A 19,939-nucleotide genomic window follows, 5' to 3' on the forward strand; every position below is an offset into this window, starting at 1 on the left:
CAAAACCACGTGTGTGACCTATGAATTGAATCCTCACATCAAGCATTATATTTTGTGATATTTATACGTTTGTTATGATTAAAAAGTCAAAACACGTCCATAAAAATCAAGCTTAAACAGAAAAAAAATGTTTGTCATAAATGTTTTCGGGAACAGATGTTTTCTATCAATGCTAACTAACCCTTAGTATGAATTAATGACCCTAACCATACCAAAACTCACAGCTACAATAATTGTAAAATTATAACAAGAGCTGTTGGAGAACAGCAAAGCTCGCCTATTCAGAAGAAGTTGCTGTTCAAGTATTTACTATTTAAACATGAAAATATGACAAATTAACAGACTCAAAAAAAACCTGAAGGGCCCCAAATTGGTTGTATTATCACGTTCAGCATCCATACAAATTAGGAAAATAAAATCTTAAACATTTATGATGACTTAAGCTTAAACAATTGACGAAACAGAAACTTGCTCAAAAACCTTTAACGTGTAATGGGACGCCAACGCTGACGCCGACGCCGACGCCGGGGGTGACAACATTAGCTCCCCCTATTCTTCGAATAGGCGAGCTAAAATGGCCACCATAATTAACAAAGAAAATAACTTTTAAACATTATACAGTATATGATAAATATAGGCATACTAACAACATTACAAAAGTAGAATGTGTGATGGTGAAATAGCGAAAACAAATAAAAAGCTATTCAAGTTGACAATACTCTATGTCGGCTCATGTTATGCAGATTAGCTTCTTTATCAGGGCCAAATTGTTCAAAGCATGGTTAGCTTAATCACATTATTAGTAAAAAAAATCATTTCTCATTTGCTGCAAAATTTGTGTTTATATCTTCACCAGTAGGTGAAGAATAAAGTTTTTAAGAATTTTCTAAAATTTTATAAAATCTATATCGCCAGAAATTATTTAATCTTGTTTTGAAAATTGCCGTTAAACTGTGGCTAGCCTAATCTTTTTTTGAACGAACAACTTGATTCAAGTTGCTAGATACACATTAATTCCCTCAGCTTTTTCTCTAAGATTGAAAAATGCATCGTAAGAATTGATACATGCACTCAAAACACATTCTACCACGGCTTTACACTCCTATATAATACTGTACATAAATACAATATAGAGAGGGAGAAAGCTGTCCTCAAATATTAAACCAGATAACAAAATTGTGTGCTAAATAGATATGTACTAAACTGTTTCACTCACATTTTATGTTTTACCACAGAGCCTCTAGATATGTTAATCAGAAAGTTTATTTAACCAGGTCAAAAACCTGGTAACGTTAAGAGAATCAAGTCAAGCTATTTTGACAATGATTATAATTAGTTTCATGTTTCTAACAACTGATAAAGGTGGATATAACATACTTTGTGACCTTTTTAAAAGTGATTAATTACAATGTTGGTCAACGACCACCTCAACTCTACGCACTGTACACGTAAGGATTAATATAAGTATTCGTCATTTCAGCGTTAAAATACAACAATATTTGACAGAAATAAATTCCAGAAATTTGGCATGTTCAGTCAGAGCAGTTTCTTCTATATCAACCTATATCTATAAGTTTTATATCATAATATCATTGAAAAACATATTTGTAAAATGTCAAAGTATGCCTGATTTTTTTCAGGGCAACATGGTGGCTGTGTTTCCGCCATCATTCGAAATGATGACAGAGAAGAAAATGACATAGTTTTACTTAATAGGTATAGATTTTACTATGACTGTATGTTGAGTTTCGTTGCGAACCAGACTTCGCTGCTATTTAGATTAGTATGGTGGGTGTCATTATGACATAGTTTTCTATGTTAAATTTCGTTCTGGCTTTGATGAAGGTTGAAGTGTCGCTGTGACCTAGATTTGTATGTCGGGTGTTGCTATGACCTAGATTTGTATGTTGGGTGTCGCTATGACCTTGATTTGTATGCTGGGTGTCGCTGTGACCTAGATTGTGATGGATACCACTGTTACCTAGATAAATATGTTGAGCGTCACTGTGACCTAGATATAAATTTTAGGTAATACTGTGACCTATATTTGTTTGACGGTTGAGGTCGATGTAAAACAGCAAATGTTTTATCTTTTGGAGCACCTGACTCTAATATTTTTTCACTTAATATCATCCGTACAAATCTTTGTCACTATGACTGATATATGAGATCTAAGGTGGCGAAAAATGAACCAAATGGTTTTGTACAATAATGCTAATGTATAAAATCCTCTATGACCTTCAGGGACTGACATAGTAACACACAGACAACTCATTACAAAAATACACGCTGCATTAGGTTTGTTTATACCAGTGTTATCTTAAACGACCAACGTATCTTTCTATAATTACCTTTACATGTCAAATGCTCATTTAAATAATTGTACTCTGAGACATCTTTAGATATACATGTTCGCTTCATATTTCAATGAAACTTGATATACTAACTAGACCTCAGCAAAACAGTATACACTTGAAGATCATAAAGAGTAATTTTTCAGGAGATCATATTATTCCATCGTTTTTGACACTTATGTTTAAACCACATAATATACGCCAGTTGTATTTGTGATGTAAATAGAAGTTGATCGTGACACATTTTATAATGCGTTTTTCAGCATTTTGTTTCGTTTCACATATAATTCTATTGTAGAAACCATAAGATGACAGTGCCCTTTATATTACAGACACACAGTGCGGATATGCATGAGAATACAACACATGTTTAATACACAAGCCAAATATAAGTATTTTTTTAATCTTAATAAGCAGTCACGTCATAGCTTGAAAAAAACAGAATTTTTATAGACAATAGACAGCCTAATTTACTTATTTTGTAGAATCTCTCCATATCTTCACTGTACTGTAAACAACTTTATTTTCGAGAGATACAAGTTGTTGCGTAATTTTGCGTATAGGTTTGAACGCAAACTTCAATGTTTGCGCGTAATTGTAAAATGTTTATATGGATATTCGGATGTCAGAAAGAGCACATGACAGCGAATGTATGTATTCGCGTGAATATGTTGAAAATATCGATGTTGCGAAATATTGTTCACGCGACCATGAAGTGATTTACGGTAATGCATAAGTAGTACAAACTATTAGTTTCTAATATTCACCGCATCTCGTAAACGAAACATTTGGTTCACTTGCCATTTGTAAGTCATTAAATGTTCATAATGAAAACTCTAGGATACCTATTTTTTGATTACATATACAAATAAAGGAATATTTAGAGATGGGTTCCCGCATAAGTTTCATTCTAAATCACTTATCAGAATAGGAATACTAATAATTCTTCCCCAATTTTCCCTAGGGCTTAAAGTTATAAACTTTGTGTTAATACAATTATTACTAAATTATACGAAGTATAAGTAATTAATATATATATTGTGCTATAGATGCCGTGAAAAATTGTATAGGCGAAACTAAAGTGATTTACGGTACATTATATTTAAGTAGTACATGTAAAAAACAATCACTTTGTAACATTCACCACATCTCGTATACGAACTTGTTGCACTTGCCATGTGTTCATCGCTAAATTCGAGAATACCTATTCTTTTTATTACATATACAAATAAAGGAATGAGTAATATTTTCATCGTTGGTAAAATCGGGAAAGGCATCTGCTTGCTTCGGTCACCTTTTAGTTAGTAATTTGCTTATAATCATTTGACAATAACAAAACCTAAAAAATATCATAAAGGAGACTTAATTTTCACGGACATTGTGGTTCAAACGAGTAGTGTCATTGTAAGCAATATGACTTAACAGTTGTGTCAACAAATGCTTACAAAGGTTCATATATTTTGATATAAGAAAGAAATATAGAGCATGCAATAATGACTTACCTTTTTCAAGAACTTCCAGTTCCTTAATTGGTGATATTTGCTTCGATGGTTTTCTACTTCCTGTGAAGACGAAAGGAGCTCTAGATCCCCATTCCATTTCTGATTTTGATGTATCAGAGCATTTGTCAGTGGCCTTTTCCGAGTGACGTAAAGTTTCGTCTGAATTTTCTATCTGTTCACTTATAACCGTTCCAGTTTCCCTTTTTGGTTCACTAAAACGTTTCCGCTCTTCCTGTTCACGAAATTTCTTTTTTGTGTAAAAATCCGGGTCACGAAAATGTTTTTCTTTTTCCCGTCCCTTTCCATTCAGACTTTCTATTGTATTAGCATCCAACTTAGAAATTCCTTGGCGCTTTCCGGATTTACAATTTCTTTTTCCAGGAGTTGGCTTAAATTCCCAGAAAACTTTATCTATGTTTCCCTCCGATGTATGTTTCTTTTTTTCACTCTCATTTAAAGTTTCATCAGTGACGAAGGAGTGCTCTGTCTCCGGTATTGTTGATAGGTATGATGATCGTCGTGGTTTTGGGAAGGCGGGCAGGTGAAGTATATTTTGATCGATAGGTTGAACTGTCATCACAGCTTCTGATGGTATCGTGTTGAGACAACCCGCTCTGTCAGCTGGTGTCCCCGTCAACACAAATAAGGGATTCTCTTCCCTCATTGTCACCCTTTCATGCTGGTACTGTCTGTCCTCTTGTCCTTCTCTATAACAATTCGCCAACAGTTTTTGTTGTTGTTCTTCATGCCAATAATTGGTCTTTGACGCCGATAACAAGTTTTCATTCTCATTATCGAGTGTTGTTTGGTCTTTGTTAGCTGGAATTGCCCAATTTCTCATGACATTACTGTACGGGTCTGCATCTCCGTTTTCGCTCGATTGACGAGAATAATTCATGTACCACATATATTCAACCAAATGCTTAGCGGAAGGCTTAACTTTCCCTTCCAGCCATTCTTTAGAACCCGGCAATACTACAGTATCTTGGTTTGGCCCTGTTTCTCTATCTCTAGTGCTATATTCCCCTTGGATTTGGGCAGTTGTACATGATATGTTCTGTCTAGAGCCGCATTGGTGAATGCCCAGTGCATCCTCGGGCTGTATCGATGATTGATAATTACGACCTATGATGTTGGCTTGAAATTGTTTTGCTCCAAATGCACCTGTATGTGTTTTCTGTATACTATATACACCATCAACCGTTTTGTCACACTCGTTAATGATATGCTTGTTGACGTTTGACCTTGCGTAATTATCATCATTCGGAACGTCTCTTTGTTTTTCAGAATCAATCGACCATATTGTTCCATCATGGCAATCAGAAAAATCTTCTTTTTGACGAAAATTCTTACGGGGAGAAATTCCTTCCACAATACTCGGAACACCTCTAAATCGAATACCTTTAGGTGGCAACCTATCGGAAAACATATCTGTATGACCTATTTTCTTATGAAAATCCCTTCTATTTAAAGCACTCTCCTGGCTGTTGGAAGTATATCCGTGCATTTCAGATGAAGGTACAATATCATTTCGGTCTGTTTTATATAACATTACGTCGTTTACTTTTCCCAATCTTTCCATGGAATATATTTTCTCCATAACACATGGCGATGGACATAGTCTATCATCTGGAAGGTCTTCAGATCTCAACTCAATAGAAAGCTTTTCTGGAACAAAGTTTGCAGAGTTGACGATTTCGTCTGTGGATTCTGGAGTGAGACTTTTATGAGTACTCTTTGTGACACTGGATTTGTCGTATATAACACTCCGGACGGTGAAAAGAGCTTGTACCATCAGTAGTAACTGTGTTGAATGTTACGCGATGAGCCGTGGTAATATCAGGGTCAGATATTATACTCGGTTCAGATTTATTTAGGACAACTTCAATGTCACCTTCAGTGGTCGGATTATCATGACGTTCTATACCCGCACAGCCACAATACACTCCCGCCATTCGACTAGCAGACGAGCAGAAACATTGGAAAAAATTGTCATCATCGTCGTCATTGTCACCATCATCGTCGCTGTAAATCATCGTTCTCGTCATCATTTTCCTCGTAATCTTCATCACTATCATCATCGTTTATGTAAGCTGTATCACTTGTGTAATAATAGACATCGTTAATTACATCATATTTTGATTCGTCACTGTTATTGTCGCTTTTCATACTTCTAGGCGGAGATGTATCATCGTTCATGAATGAATTGCAGTAAATCATTGTTTATAGTCAATATTTCGCTTTGGTCCATTCAATTTCCTTTGAATTTATTTATAAAAGCCATTAACGTTAAGAAATAGTAATGTCCTTTTCCAATGAAATGTACAAATTAACTGGTCTATTACACATTCAATTACGTCCGTTCTATAATCATATTCCATGGTGATATTGTCCCCGGTTGAAAGGCTGATTTGATTGCAGCACATCACTATTGAATTCAGAGGTATATGTCAATGAATGATGTCGTTAAAAGATGGGACATGTAGCTCTCCTCGTATATCCAAGCTCCCATCTCTCTTCATCACAGTGCCTGCTAACAATAAAACCTGATAAAAACATACAATTACATGTACGTTAACCCGACAACGTGTAGAGTTGACAAGGTAGTGTAGACGCCCCGATGGGGAGGCGACACTAATTGGAAGCGATAGAACTTTGTTGTGTGGGCATATTAGAGCCTAATTGGCTTTTTATCAAACAACGGAATGTCCCAGGTATGAGGTGAGGTCGCCATGGCATGCCTATATATTCAAAACTGTCGAATTGTTGCTAATTAGCACTGGATACGCGATAGGAATATTAACACCAAATAAATAAAGGGTTTTCAACGAGTATATTATTCGGTAGTACAATTCAAGACATGAAGGTAATGAAATACATGCATGCACACCTATTAAAGCTTTGTATGCCTTCATTTTTATACTCAGGAATCAAGAACAGTTTTTAATATAATATTCACCACCATATATTATCAACATTTTGAGAATTTCAATACTTAGAATATATATGTCTTAAGTTAAATAAGGCCTCACACGGAATGTCTATATGGCAACGAAAATTGCTACACATAGTCAAACCGAAAAAAACAAGTTGTGGTCTACCGTTTCATTTCACATTAATGCAATGTTATTAGTAATAACAAAACAACTTCTGCATATACATTTTCATCTAAACGTACATAAGGCATAAAAACAATAACTTTTACAGTGCATACATTGTTGTAATTACTGTTTATAAGCCATCATACATGTTTGTCAGTGCCTTTGGATGATTTACACAGCTTCATTCATCAAAACAAATTTGTTTTCAATAGGTAAATGAAGAAAAAATACCTTGCTAGGTTTTTTTGTCCAGCTATGGCACGTACAATTTTATAAACCGATATAATATATAAGCATCTAAAGCAATTTGTAGAATTGTAGACGAATACAAAGAAATTATCGCGCGTCATAAAAGGACCAGTTTTATTGACCCTAATTAATGTTAATACTAAATGTTATTGATCGAGAGTAACCTTTTCAAAATGTCACAATGTTACAGGATAACACAAATATGGGAGAAGAATCACTAGATAAGATCATGAGTCCCGTAAATGATTTAAATTGTGTGTAAACCCATAATACTGTCTTGGGTTTTTCCCCATCAGTTATTATATCATTGATCTTCACGAGTTAAGAACTTGACATACTGTATAACCAGAAATATTCGTGTGTAGTTTTTGTTGTTTGGGGTCTTTGATATAATTTCGCTGATATTCGTGGTAATCCGATGGAGCAATAGTGGCCATAATATAAAAACAAACTTTGTCGTTTGAACAGTTTCCTGGTGGTTTTGGTTCAAATGCAACAGTAAGGTTGCCAATTTCCAAGAAACATTGATTACTACAAGTTTTGAGAAGCATTTTCCTCTCATACATGACAACTTTATCAATATATCTTACAATATGATCAATTTCTCATAATATGCATTTTAAAAAACCCAACAGAAATATCATAAAATGGCGCCCAAAATAATTGATACTCAAAATGGTCAATCAAATGTCAAGTGGGAATTTTGTGAGATAATTTGGAACAGAATTAGGGTATTTGCCATTCGGAATGGGGGTATATATTCGACCCCCAGATATATAGCTAGGAGAAAAACACTGTTTAATAATTGTTACATGAATTGGCCCTTGTTTCAGTAGATCTAGGCACACATACAGATACTATTGTTGATTTTGTAATTATAAACGCTTTTTGTAGGCTTCTTTCACCATGATTTGTTAGTTTGTCTGACCAAGAAATGCCCATGAGAACACAATTGCATTATAAACTGTGAATAATATCTCCGAGGTATTTCGATTCGAGAGTATATCAAAATATCAACCTTTTATGAAAATCAGTCGTCATTGAATGAATAGATGAAACCAGTCCCCAGTTGTAAAATTTGCCAACCAAAATAATCCCAAAAGTGTTGTGAATGACCAGTAAATGACCTCTTATACAAGCAATGTTAATTAGTAGCTCTTTGATTCAATAAAAATAACATCACGGAAAGTTATTAGCCAATAGTTCGTGGGTCCATGTTTCGTAATACACTTTTTTCCTTCAAAACCCCAGAATCATTGCCTTCTTATATTTTCTTTATTCTTTTTTTTTAACATACAGAAATCACAGACGCATGAAAAACACTGCTACTTTTGGTCCAGCACGCGCCCGTCTTTTTCTGGTAGTGTTTTAAATACATGTGAAGATGTTAGTCAGTCTATAAATCCACAAAATTATAGATAATCAATGTCGAATTATTTACAGTCTACAGCCGTAAAACCGTTCTTTTTCCTTCGTTATTTTCCCCAATCTGATGATATTTAATGTTTACAATTCAAAATTACCCAATTTCAAATATTCCTCTCGTAAAAAAAATCTTCCTACATATATAATTGTCACTTGTATAGCACTACCTATAATTCGCAACTTTCGTGAGGCTTTGTTTGGTATATTGGTTCACATTTAATTCAAACTTAATTGTTTCTCAAGTGCCGAATACGGGTCCATGTTTCAATTTAAAGACAAGTTCAAATACATGAAAGCTTCAGTCTGCAACCTTATTTAGATAAAATTATTTAAAAGGTTAAAATTAATTAAGTTGTTAAGAAAGCATCCACGAACACATTGACCCCCATCGATGCCAGTTTATCCTCGTTAGAGTGTACAAATAGAGAATGTAGAAATCGATACGTCATCAACTTACGTGTATGACGCATCGACCATGTACGGCTTGGTCATGTGACTACTATTACTGATACTTTTCGCCAAGATGATGCTTATAATTACATGCTCGTTCTGTCATGATATACACGTGTACCAGAAAGCTAATCCCGAAATATTAACAAAATGTTTAAAATATTAGTAATAAACAATGTTGCTTTCTAGGGTTTAATTCCCTATACTTTTGTGATTTCCAGAAACAGTGTAAATTTATTATATTCACCTTATATACATTAAAGTAACGAACTACCTGATAACGTATTAGCGAGATATCATGCAAGTTCCTGATGAACACAGCAGACACACTCACTGAATTTTCAAGTGGTAATAGCTTCATTTGTTTGGAACCAATCTTCACGAAACTTTTGAGCAAGATTATTATTTACTACATATTTCTTTAGATGCTCACTTTTTTTCGTAGTTCTTATTGCCCAACTAAATGGTTAAGATGTCCCGAATTTTTGCAACAGGCCCTGCACCTCTGGGTCTACAGTTGGAGTCTCATGTGGGACATTTGCCAGATACTGGCGCAGGTCGTTGTTTTTTTCTCCGAATAATCAGGATTTTCTCTACCTCCTAAAATTGGCAGTTCCTTAAATGACCCTGGCTGATAATAGGAAACCAAACAACTCAAAATACGATGTATTCTGTAACATTTTGATGCACCTATGGGCGCGTTCTAGCAAGGCATTTTGTGAAGTTTCGGATAATTAACAAAGTCAATAATGAAATGAAAGACAAAACAACAGCAACAATAGTAGTAATTTATTGATGAACAAAATGAGCATTATTGACAGGATCTAATTATACCCAACAATTAACATTCATTAACATAGAACAGAGTTTATATTTCATTTCAACGTATCTATTTATACAATATCCTGATGTTCACATAGGTACATACATGTATACTCAAAATAAATTCAGTCTTTTTTAGGATGACAAAAAATACTTATGACAAAGAGAACAATAATATGTAAAAAAATCAATACAACATCTTTAATGCTTTTTAACATTTTTACAACACTGTGTTGCTATAGGGATGCCAGGAAAACTTAACATATAATATGTGCAAAATATACGTAATGTGTAATGATAACATATAGCTTCTACTCCGCTCAGTCTAAACCCGGTCGACAACATTATTACGTCATTGTACACTCAACATGGTGGTATGTATGGAGACTCAAAACAAATCAAGTAACTACTTTTTTAAAACAAATGTGCTACGTTGAAGCGTTAATTTATATCTAATAATGAAGAGTATAGTTTCAATGCTCACTCCTGTTATAAAGAGCTACTGTGAACCACTTTATTTTTGCAATTAAATGTCGCTAGCGATCAGAAATCGCCGAAGTCAAATACCTCGAAAATGTTTCAAATTCAGCTAGAGCAGAATAGTACGACTACATTGCGAAAATAAATCGTCATACTTGTAAAGACCATATTAGGAATGAAAATCGGGAAATAAAATCACCACTAAAATAAACTGGTTTACAGTATTTCAAAGGCCGAGAAGATAAGCACTGATATAGGTTAAGCACTTATGAACAACAAAGGCAGCATCAATAAACTTTCGATTTGACACGAGAAGACAGCCATGCTTTACAAACCATGGTTAGTTCAGAAATGAATCGCACTCCCCTTTCGATAATCTGGTATTACTAAAAGCATCTTGTTTTATCTTTTCATTCCCGGAGAGACATTGGTATTTTTTCTAGTGCGTTCTAGTACTTAAGCAATGTACAATGAAATTCTAGCAATATCATATTTCTATTATAAAGAAATAATAGACAGTGTTAGCCAGTGGACTCCCTTAATTCATAGTAATATATTGATTAATAAAGGCGACTACTGATCAGCTAGGCGATAGCTATCCAGATATCTAAAGTAGTAAGATAAGCGTTTCATCGTTACATCACGGTCACAAAATCAGGTGTAAATGTTTTCGTTTAAAAATTGTGAAGATAAACAGAGTGCAATAAGGCAACACCAGCTTCCTGTCATAAGGCAAAATAAACGAGGAAAATAAGGATGAAGGCAAAAAAGGTAAAATAAACAAGTAATAAGTATCGGTATAAATATGAAGTAAGGTCAAACAGTCACACAAAAGAAAATTAATCATAAATCATAAATTGCGATGTTCCAAGACATTATTGCAGCTTCTTAAAATTTGTTTCGTAATGAATTCATGATACTTTAAAACAATGCTTCATTACTGTCCTCTTTTACTTATAAAGATGACTTATTTAACAAAGTAGATATTTTACAGGCATGTTGAATTATGATACAAGACTACATATGTAATATAGAGCAGATATACATGTACAGTGTAGCTTAATTTCAATTTTTGCTTTTAGCAAGAAAACTTGAATTGTTACAAGCAATCAATATCTCGGTTTGTATAACACAATACTGGTAGTTCTTTGTTGTGAGAAAGTCAAAAAATCGTTTTACTTTCAAAGCAAAAAATTGGAATGCATTTTTCTTAATTAAGTACATCTCCGATATAACTGAAGAAAGTGTTACATGCATTATATGCAGTAATAAGAATAAAATGAAACAAATTTCTTTTTTGCTGTTTTATAAACTTAATAATGAACGTTTGACCCTTCTAATGTTAGACTAGCATTTGCCTAAAACCATTCAATACGTGTGTGGACACATGCTCATGAATGAAGTTGAAAATCACACAACATTTATAGTATAGTATAACATATAAATTTGATACAATTTAAATGTTTACGATTATTAATAATTGTTTGATATATAGAAAACCAGATTGCACAACCGCTGTTGTAGTTACTTCACATGGTCCCTACGAGAGCATTAATGTATACCGTAATGATTAAATCACGTAATTTCATTACATCATTTATTCTAATGTGTAAAAGTTCGAAAACATATTGCTTTGGCCCTAATATCGTTGGTCCTCCCTCTATGTTAATAAACAGAGCTAGAAATTAAAGGTACGTAACTGACTTTGAAATGTGTCAGTTTTTACTTTTAAACGAAGCACATTCCTATTCCAATATCATAGTTTCTAACCAAGATAGTATTTCTAGAAGTTCAATTGATGTAGATCATACAAAATGTATTAACAAGTATTTCTGGAAGTTCAATTTTATGTAGAATTCCAGTACTTCCGTTTTCATCGACTTCACATTTAATCGTACGAATAAGTAAAGTCTCAGTAGTATTCACTTAATTTATGAATATGCTAAAATTTACTTACCGTCCAAAGAACTACATTTTGTAGTAATACATTGTATCTCAAGACAGAATACATAATTCAGATCTTTTCCAAAATGTCCCTTTTGAGATCTAGCTCTGCATAAATTAGAGTGAACAGTCCCCATGTTTATATCACTTAATGAATTATATGTTTAATCAACTATAAAATGGTAAACCAACTTTCTTTCGTAGCTACTAAATTTCGCGATTTCCGTCTTAAATAAATTTCACGGAGATGAAATTAAATTCACAGATATAAATTTAACACTAAAATTAAATACAGTTATCAATTGTAGTAGATTATATTTGCGAATATAAACGAAAGCAAAGGCTTAATTTTGATCACGAAATTCGCAAAAGAAAGTTGGTTTGCTCAATGCTGTACAGTGTATTTCGATATCATTTTGAATTTGAGAATGTACATTAATCAACAATGATCTCTGAATTATTAAACATCTTATTAAATGTTGAACTGATGTGTAATTTGATGCAATCATGAGAAGTAAACAGTGATGTTGGCAAAATCATGGAAATAGCACTTGGTACTGAGATTCAGTATATAAAGCTTCATAAGCAATAAATAGAGTTAAGCTGTAAAGAATATGAAATCAATATTAAACAACACTTTGTCAAAGGCAATCTATACAGTAAATCACTTCATTTTCGCGAGAGACAAACTTTCGCGTAATTTCGAAAGAGCTTGAACGTGAATTCAAATGTTTCTTAAATAGCTGAATAAAAGTATATATGAATGAATTATTCGTGTATAAGTTTTCCGGAGTAAAAGTCACAACGTTTTTTTTCCTGAAAATTGGGAGTGCGACTTATACACCGGTGCGATTTATACGTGGACGAAAACCATAATATACGATTGTATAGATACTGACATTTCACCATTGCCAAAAAGAACTCCATGATCGCGAATTTATGTTTTCGCAGATAGCAATGCCGCAGATAGCAAAGACGCGAAATATTATGTGCGCGAAAAAAATTGGTGGATTACAGCAAAATGTCCCTTTTCTTTACTTATAATCAATAAATTGGTTTCTCATTTCAGCCCTCTATATTTTGGGAATTGAAAGAATTGAAAGAAGGAACATATATAAAATGTTGGAAATTTTCTTTATATATAATTCATTTGTTTAATTCATAGTTTATATAATTATATCCTTAGAAACGCTGAGTTTGTTAAATACTCTATGAAATATGTGTGACTATTAGACTTTGTTTAATACACTACAAAGTCTGTGTGATTCTTAGAAATAAATATAATGGAGAAATCCTTGTCGAAATAATACATATATAGTACTAATAATAATTATAGTGAAAGTGTTTAACGAAGTTATTGACACACCTTGGTCTTTAAATCTGAATGTATAAATCAGTGAAAAGGCATGAATTGCTAAATACTTCAGATCAATGATAGGGCATTAAATTATCCACCTAACTTGTCAAAACTTCACTTGAATTATAATGAAGACCCGACTGGTCATTTCACCTCGGGACCAATGAAAAGTCCTAATGCATGCTATGTGTTTGATATCTGTCAAGGATTTCTCATAATATATGCACTTATCATGTAAAACAAATGTAAAGTTTTGCTATGAATCTCTGTAAAAATAGATTCAAAATAGATACATGTCTGACAATGTATTGCGCCTTAATGTCATGTAAAATATTTTGACTTAAATTAGGGCACATGCTTATTAATGAAGGATAGTTGCTGAACTGCAACTGCTGAAGTCAAGCTTCCGATATAGATGTTAGCTTATTGCCAGGTTATTATAATGCAGTATTAACCTTCAAATCCTAAATAGCACCCAGTATACCTTCTACTGTACAGACAACCACACAACAAAGAGACGAACTTTCGCTGCAATATTTACGGTTTCTGTATAATTCTTACAGAAACAATTGGTAGCTCCCAGTTACCTCCCCTTCTTGTGTTTGCGGAAATCTTCCCAACAGATTGGAATGTTGTCATCTTTCTAACTTCCACTGCTTGGGATTGCTACTCCTAGTACAACCTCTTTTCGAAGCTGTAAAATAAAATAATTTGTCAGAAAATAAGGTGACTTAAAGCCTCAACCATTAGGCCAAACTTGTGCTTTTGTTCTGTTGTGCGTCCATGTGCTTGTGGTTTTAAGTCCCGTGAGAGAGAAACAAACACAAACAACTGAGATATAAAAGATTATGGAAAAAGAGAAATATGGTTCTTCCTGAGGTTCAATTTACCAATATAACCTGGTTCTTCCTGAGGTTCAATTTACCAATATAACCAACTGTAATGAAAATATGTTTGAAGAACAATGTACATAACTAGATAAATTTGAACATCTTAAATATTTAGTTCTGTAAGGATGTTTTTTTTTTTAATTTTCAAATAGGTTTCATAATTCAACAGGACACAAAACAGAAGAAAACACAAATATGGCCTCAGATGTACATTGTAAGTATTATATACGAGATATGTTTCACAACACTATACATATGGGCCCTCCTCAAAGTGTCATATAAAACTTCAATTCACAAACGTAAGTAAATTATTTCTTTCATACTTATATTCATACGAAATTCGCAAATAAAACTTTCTAAATATTCTGAAAGATACACTTAAACAATAGGAATCCCGTGTGTTCCTTTGAAATGAATATGTGATGCAAGGGGACGGGGCTAGATGGAAAAGACTTTGGTTACACTACGTAAACCCCCACACCTCCTTTGATGGAAAGGTCATAATAAGACATGAAAATTTGAAAAAAAAAATCCATAGCTTATTTAATAAAATAATACCAATACTGCTTTAGAAAATCGATATATTGTATAATATGCTTATATATGAAGCATATATCTTTTTTTAATTTTGGTATTATTGTTAAGTGTGCACATAATTTGAACATTCAATCTATGTTTTCATTTTCTTTGTTCCCCGTAATATTTCAAAACTTGCATTGGTAATTTGAAGTGAAGAGTATACACATATTTTTTTTTAAAATAGAAATATGCAATAATCAATTCAGAAATAAATTCTATCTTCAGCTATAAAACACATGGCAATGAAAAGATCTTTTTCAGTGTGAAATAATCTATAAACCATTGCATACTAAAAAACTAAAATGCAAGCAACACATGAACTAAAAGTTTCTTGGATATACACCCTACAAATTCGTATCTTCATACAGCTAAGCAAATAGGATTTTGTTTTTGAAAGATGGGTTTGCAGACAGACTAGCGAGAGCAATGGAAAATCTAAGCTTTAACCTTCACTAATTTATGAGAAGTATGTATTAGTGTCATGTTTCATCAAACAGGGAAGATAAAATCTTACAGGGGAGATAACCATTTAAAGGGAGATAATTAATATCCATTCAGCAATTCCATGCAGTCCTCTGTGCAGGTAGACTTATGTCAGAGGGTAAAACTTAACATACATATAATCACAATGGTAAAACAGCATTAATAATTCTTGAATTAAATAGTTATCAAAGGGAAGTGAAATACGACAGCATTCAAAACAAATCAGGTGCCCCCAAAAAGTAGCGTAACATATCTCAGAAGTCACATTTTATTAAATGAAACATAACATATCACAGAAACGTATATGGAAAAAAATGAGGCAAACATTTTGAAAATCCTCAAGACTTTTCTGAAATTGGTTTATTTATTTTCATTATTTTCATTTTTTCTCCTGCAAAATCATTCTATAAAATCTATTTTCAAATATAGTTTTTTTTATCAATTCACTCACCACTTCAATAAATAAACAAACAAATGCATAAATAAGAAGATAATTACAAGATTTGAGAAATCCGTTTTGTTTCAAAAAACGAAAACTTAATTGCCACAAAAAAATAGCACATAGATTTTTTTCAATGACCCGAGTAAAACCAAATATGACATGAATATTTAAAATGTACCATGTCCTACAGGCAGAGGAGGTTTAGAAGAAACTTTTTTTTATCACGATAAATTAGTAAAGATACCAAATAGAAGATATATACATTTTCAAAAGATTGTTAAAATCCTGATGATCTGAAAAAAGTTTTTTTATTTTATTTTTATTTAATTTTTAATATTATCGTAAAACTACCCCATACCAGATGTATTTCAGGAAATGAAGGACCATTAAATTAAACCTAATTACATATCTTGGTTGTTCTTGTTTAATTTTGAAATATTATATGAAGCAAGATTTATGGGAATGAGAATTCTACAGATTAAAACATACATGTGTTTAAATTCATTATAAACAGTGTTATGAATAACAAATATTCTGAGCATATTCAAGAAATAATAGATGCCTTCCTAGTACTTGTTAAAAAATCGTTATTTTAAGAATCTAATTTGAATATTTAATGTAAAAGCGCTATTTTGAATAAAAATCATATATTATTTCAACTGATGATTACTTAGGAAATAGAACGAAAAAAAAGTATGATTCTTTTAGTCATTGATATTATACCCAAGTAATTTATCAAAACATTACTGTATATCAATACATGTACTCAGGTTTGGTTAGACTTATTGGATATTGGTGATCAATTTGTTTAAAAAGCGGGCGTCATTTAGGTCTCCTGATGATTTGTTGGCTTGTTTTTGGTGGTCTTATAAGTGTGGTGTACTATATAGTGATTATGATATGAAAAAGAGTTAAGCATATTTTACTATCATTATTTTTTTTAAAAATGATCCATTATACTATATTTCATTTGACCTAACTTGGTTCAATGTTTTTAATTCTTTATCTAAACATGCTACTTTCCCAATATCAAGTATCTAGGCGTATTCGGATTAAAATAAGACGTCATTTTAAAAAGCATTTCGCAATTTGACCTCTATAGAGCTGCATCATCAAATAGAAAAAAAAGCAAAAAAATGCACGAGAAATAAATAAATAATATAAATTAAAGGGAGGTATTCGGGGAGTGTTGTGTTGGGAGAGTTGTCGGCCATCATTTCCATTTTCTAGGAAGAACCCTTAATTGTAATATAATATGTACATTGTAATATTTAGCGTGATTGTTATTATATGAAGTATGAAGGAGACAATGGTATATTTACCAGGCGGACTTGAAATGCTGTCAAAGTTGAGATGATAAAAATGTGATTGTTAAAAAGTCAATTACATGTCACCACAAAAAAAAATAACCTGGCAGGTCCCTGATCCAAAATGGTAACACACTACCTTACCTTTATACAGACGGACATGTTAAACTACAACAAAAAAACATATCCCTGTCATCATCTACTTCCCTACTTACTATAGAATCTCTAATCCTACCAAAAGTAGAGATGTGATGTGGTGTGTCTGACATCCAAGGGATATCACTGTCACCTGAAGCTAGTGGATATTTGATATTCAGGAGGTTACACTAGGCACTGTCCACCCTCTAATTCACTTATCATTCAGTAATTATAAATTTTATTATACTACAAGTCAAAAACAGCATAGGGGTGACACTAGGCACTGTCACCCTCTAATTCACTTTTTATTCAAGTACTAATAAATTTTATTATACCACAAGTCAAAAAACAACTTAGGGGTGACACTAGGCACTGTCACCTTCTAATTCACTTTTCATTCAAGCACTAATAAATTTTATTATACTACAAGTCAAAAAACAACTTAGGGGTGACACTAGGCACTGTCACCTTCTAATTCACTTTTTATTTAGGTAGTTGTAAATTTTATTATACCACAAGTCATAAAATAAAACTAAGGGGTGACACTAGGCACTGTCACCCTCTAATTCACTTTTTATTTAGGTAGTTGTAAATTCTATTATACCACAAGTCAAATAAAATAAATTTTGTTTTCAAGGACTTGTCTTTTTACTTTTTAGAACAAAAGTTAACACCGAGTGTTGAAGCCACACATTTGGCAACAAAATAACAAATCAGCATGAATATGGAACAGTATACAGTTGTTGACTGGGGTTGAGGGCAACATCTGATTGTTGGACATGAAAACAAACTGTAGCCCGAGGCCGAAGGCCGAGGTCGACAGCTGTGTGAAGGTCCAACAAATCATCTGTTGCCCGAAAACCCAGTCAACAACTGTTTTATTATACCCCATTGTGACATCACTATGGTCAAACAGCACATTTTAACAGTAAAACATTTTTTGGACCACTTGACAGAACAGTTCATTTATTGTCATTTTTGTCAATAGAGTTTACATAGAAACTGTTTTATAGGGGCGTAACAATGATATTATAGTTATTTGAAAAATCAGCATTACAGTAATAATTTGACCTACAAAAAAAAGAAAGAAATAAAGAATAGCAAAATTAAATAAATGTGACAGAAACATTGGTCTATTTACCTGTGAAGGTTGTGTACACCTCCCTCAATTTGTGCTGAAGTGTTCTCCGTTCAAACTTTAGCATCGCCCGAAAACATCATTGACCTGAAAAGGTAGAACATTAGTATAAGTAAAATGGGTTAAGTTTAACTAAATCTATCAAATGAAAGAAACAATACTACTTAAATACTTCGCTAAATTTTTCTTTGGAGTTTTAAAACAACTTTTGTAACTTGGTTTTAAATTAAAACCTCGATTAAATTTTTTTCTTTGTTAGGCCTCCAAACCTTTTTTCAATAACCATTTTGAAAGAAAATTGGATAATGCGCCTGAAAACCAGATCTTTTCTGTATGTTGTTTATTGATTTGGTAAAAGAATCCCATGGAAATCACTGGATTGTATGTTAAAACAAATTTACTTTATTAAGAAGTTCTGAAAGAAATTTAAATACAAGCATTGATGTCACTATTTTTTAATTTCATCAGGTTATGAAAATTATTTTTGTTTGCCAACAAATATTTTATTACCTCTAAAACAGAGTGATCATCAATGTATTAAATAACAGTAGTTTTACATACAAATCTATACATTTTTTTGCTGGGGGGGGGGGGGGGGGGGGGGGGAAAAATTTTGCCCTGGTTTTGTCAACTCTACTATCTTTTATCATAAATGAGAGAAAAACGGTAAAAAATCTACGTTATATTTAATATCCGAATAAAAGGCCAAAATAAATTCAAATGTAAAATCAAAATCATTTCTATGGAATAAATATTCATGCCACTATAGAGGGCCTTCTCAGGTCCGAAATAACACTAACACAACATGTTCTGTCTACATGTTAGTTTACATCACAATTTAAATTTTCTACATGAACTACAAAATATTTACATTTATATTCCATAAACTTGCCTTGGTAACATATTCAGAAGATCATTATAAATCATAATCAGCACTTTAAAACTAAATTGATTTAAATTTGCATAAAATTGAACCATAACATTAACATGTTAAAACAAATAAATGAATTCATCCAAACAACAAATAATATCTAATTAAAGACTGGAAAGTAATAATAGGTATTACTACACCCGGTGAAACAATATTTTTTCTATGTAAGCCATACAACTTCCCAAATCTTTTACAATCTAAAATTTGACTATTAACGTTAAATTATTCTTTTAATATAAAACAGTCCTAAATTACATATACACCACTTTTTCCTTGGACATAACATCAGTTAAACTTATTAATCAACATTTAAGATTTTTTCTACTACTGTATAAATAATGAACAAC

The 19,939-nt window shown here is 32.6% G+C and overlaps 1 long non-coding RNA gene across 1 annotated transcript; it reads right to left on the reverse strand.

Annotated features, from left to right (window-relative positions):
* Positions 1–9,855: 9,855 nt before the first annotated feature.
* LOC138336049 (uncharacterized) lies at positions 9,856–18,727 on the reverse strand. Its single transcript, XR_011210384.1, has 2 exons — positions 18,665–18,727; positions 9,856–14,378 (listed from the first exon to the last, which is right to left on the reverse strand). It is a non-coding gene; the product is annotated as an uncharacterized lncRNA (long non-coding RNA).
* Between the last annotated feature and the right edge of the window lie 1,212 nt (positions 18,728–19,939).

This window comes from Argopecten irradians, chromosome 12 (genome assembly GCF_041381155.1).
Source record: "Argopecten irradians isolate NY chromosome 12, Ai_NY, whole genome shotgun sequence".
Lineage (NCBI taxonomy): Eukaryota > Metazoa > Mollusca > Bivalvia > Pectinida > Pectinidae > Argopecten > Argopecten irradians.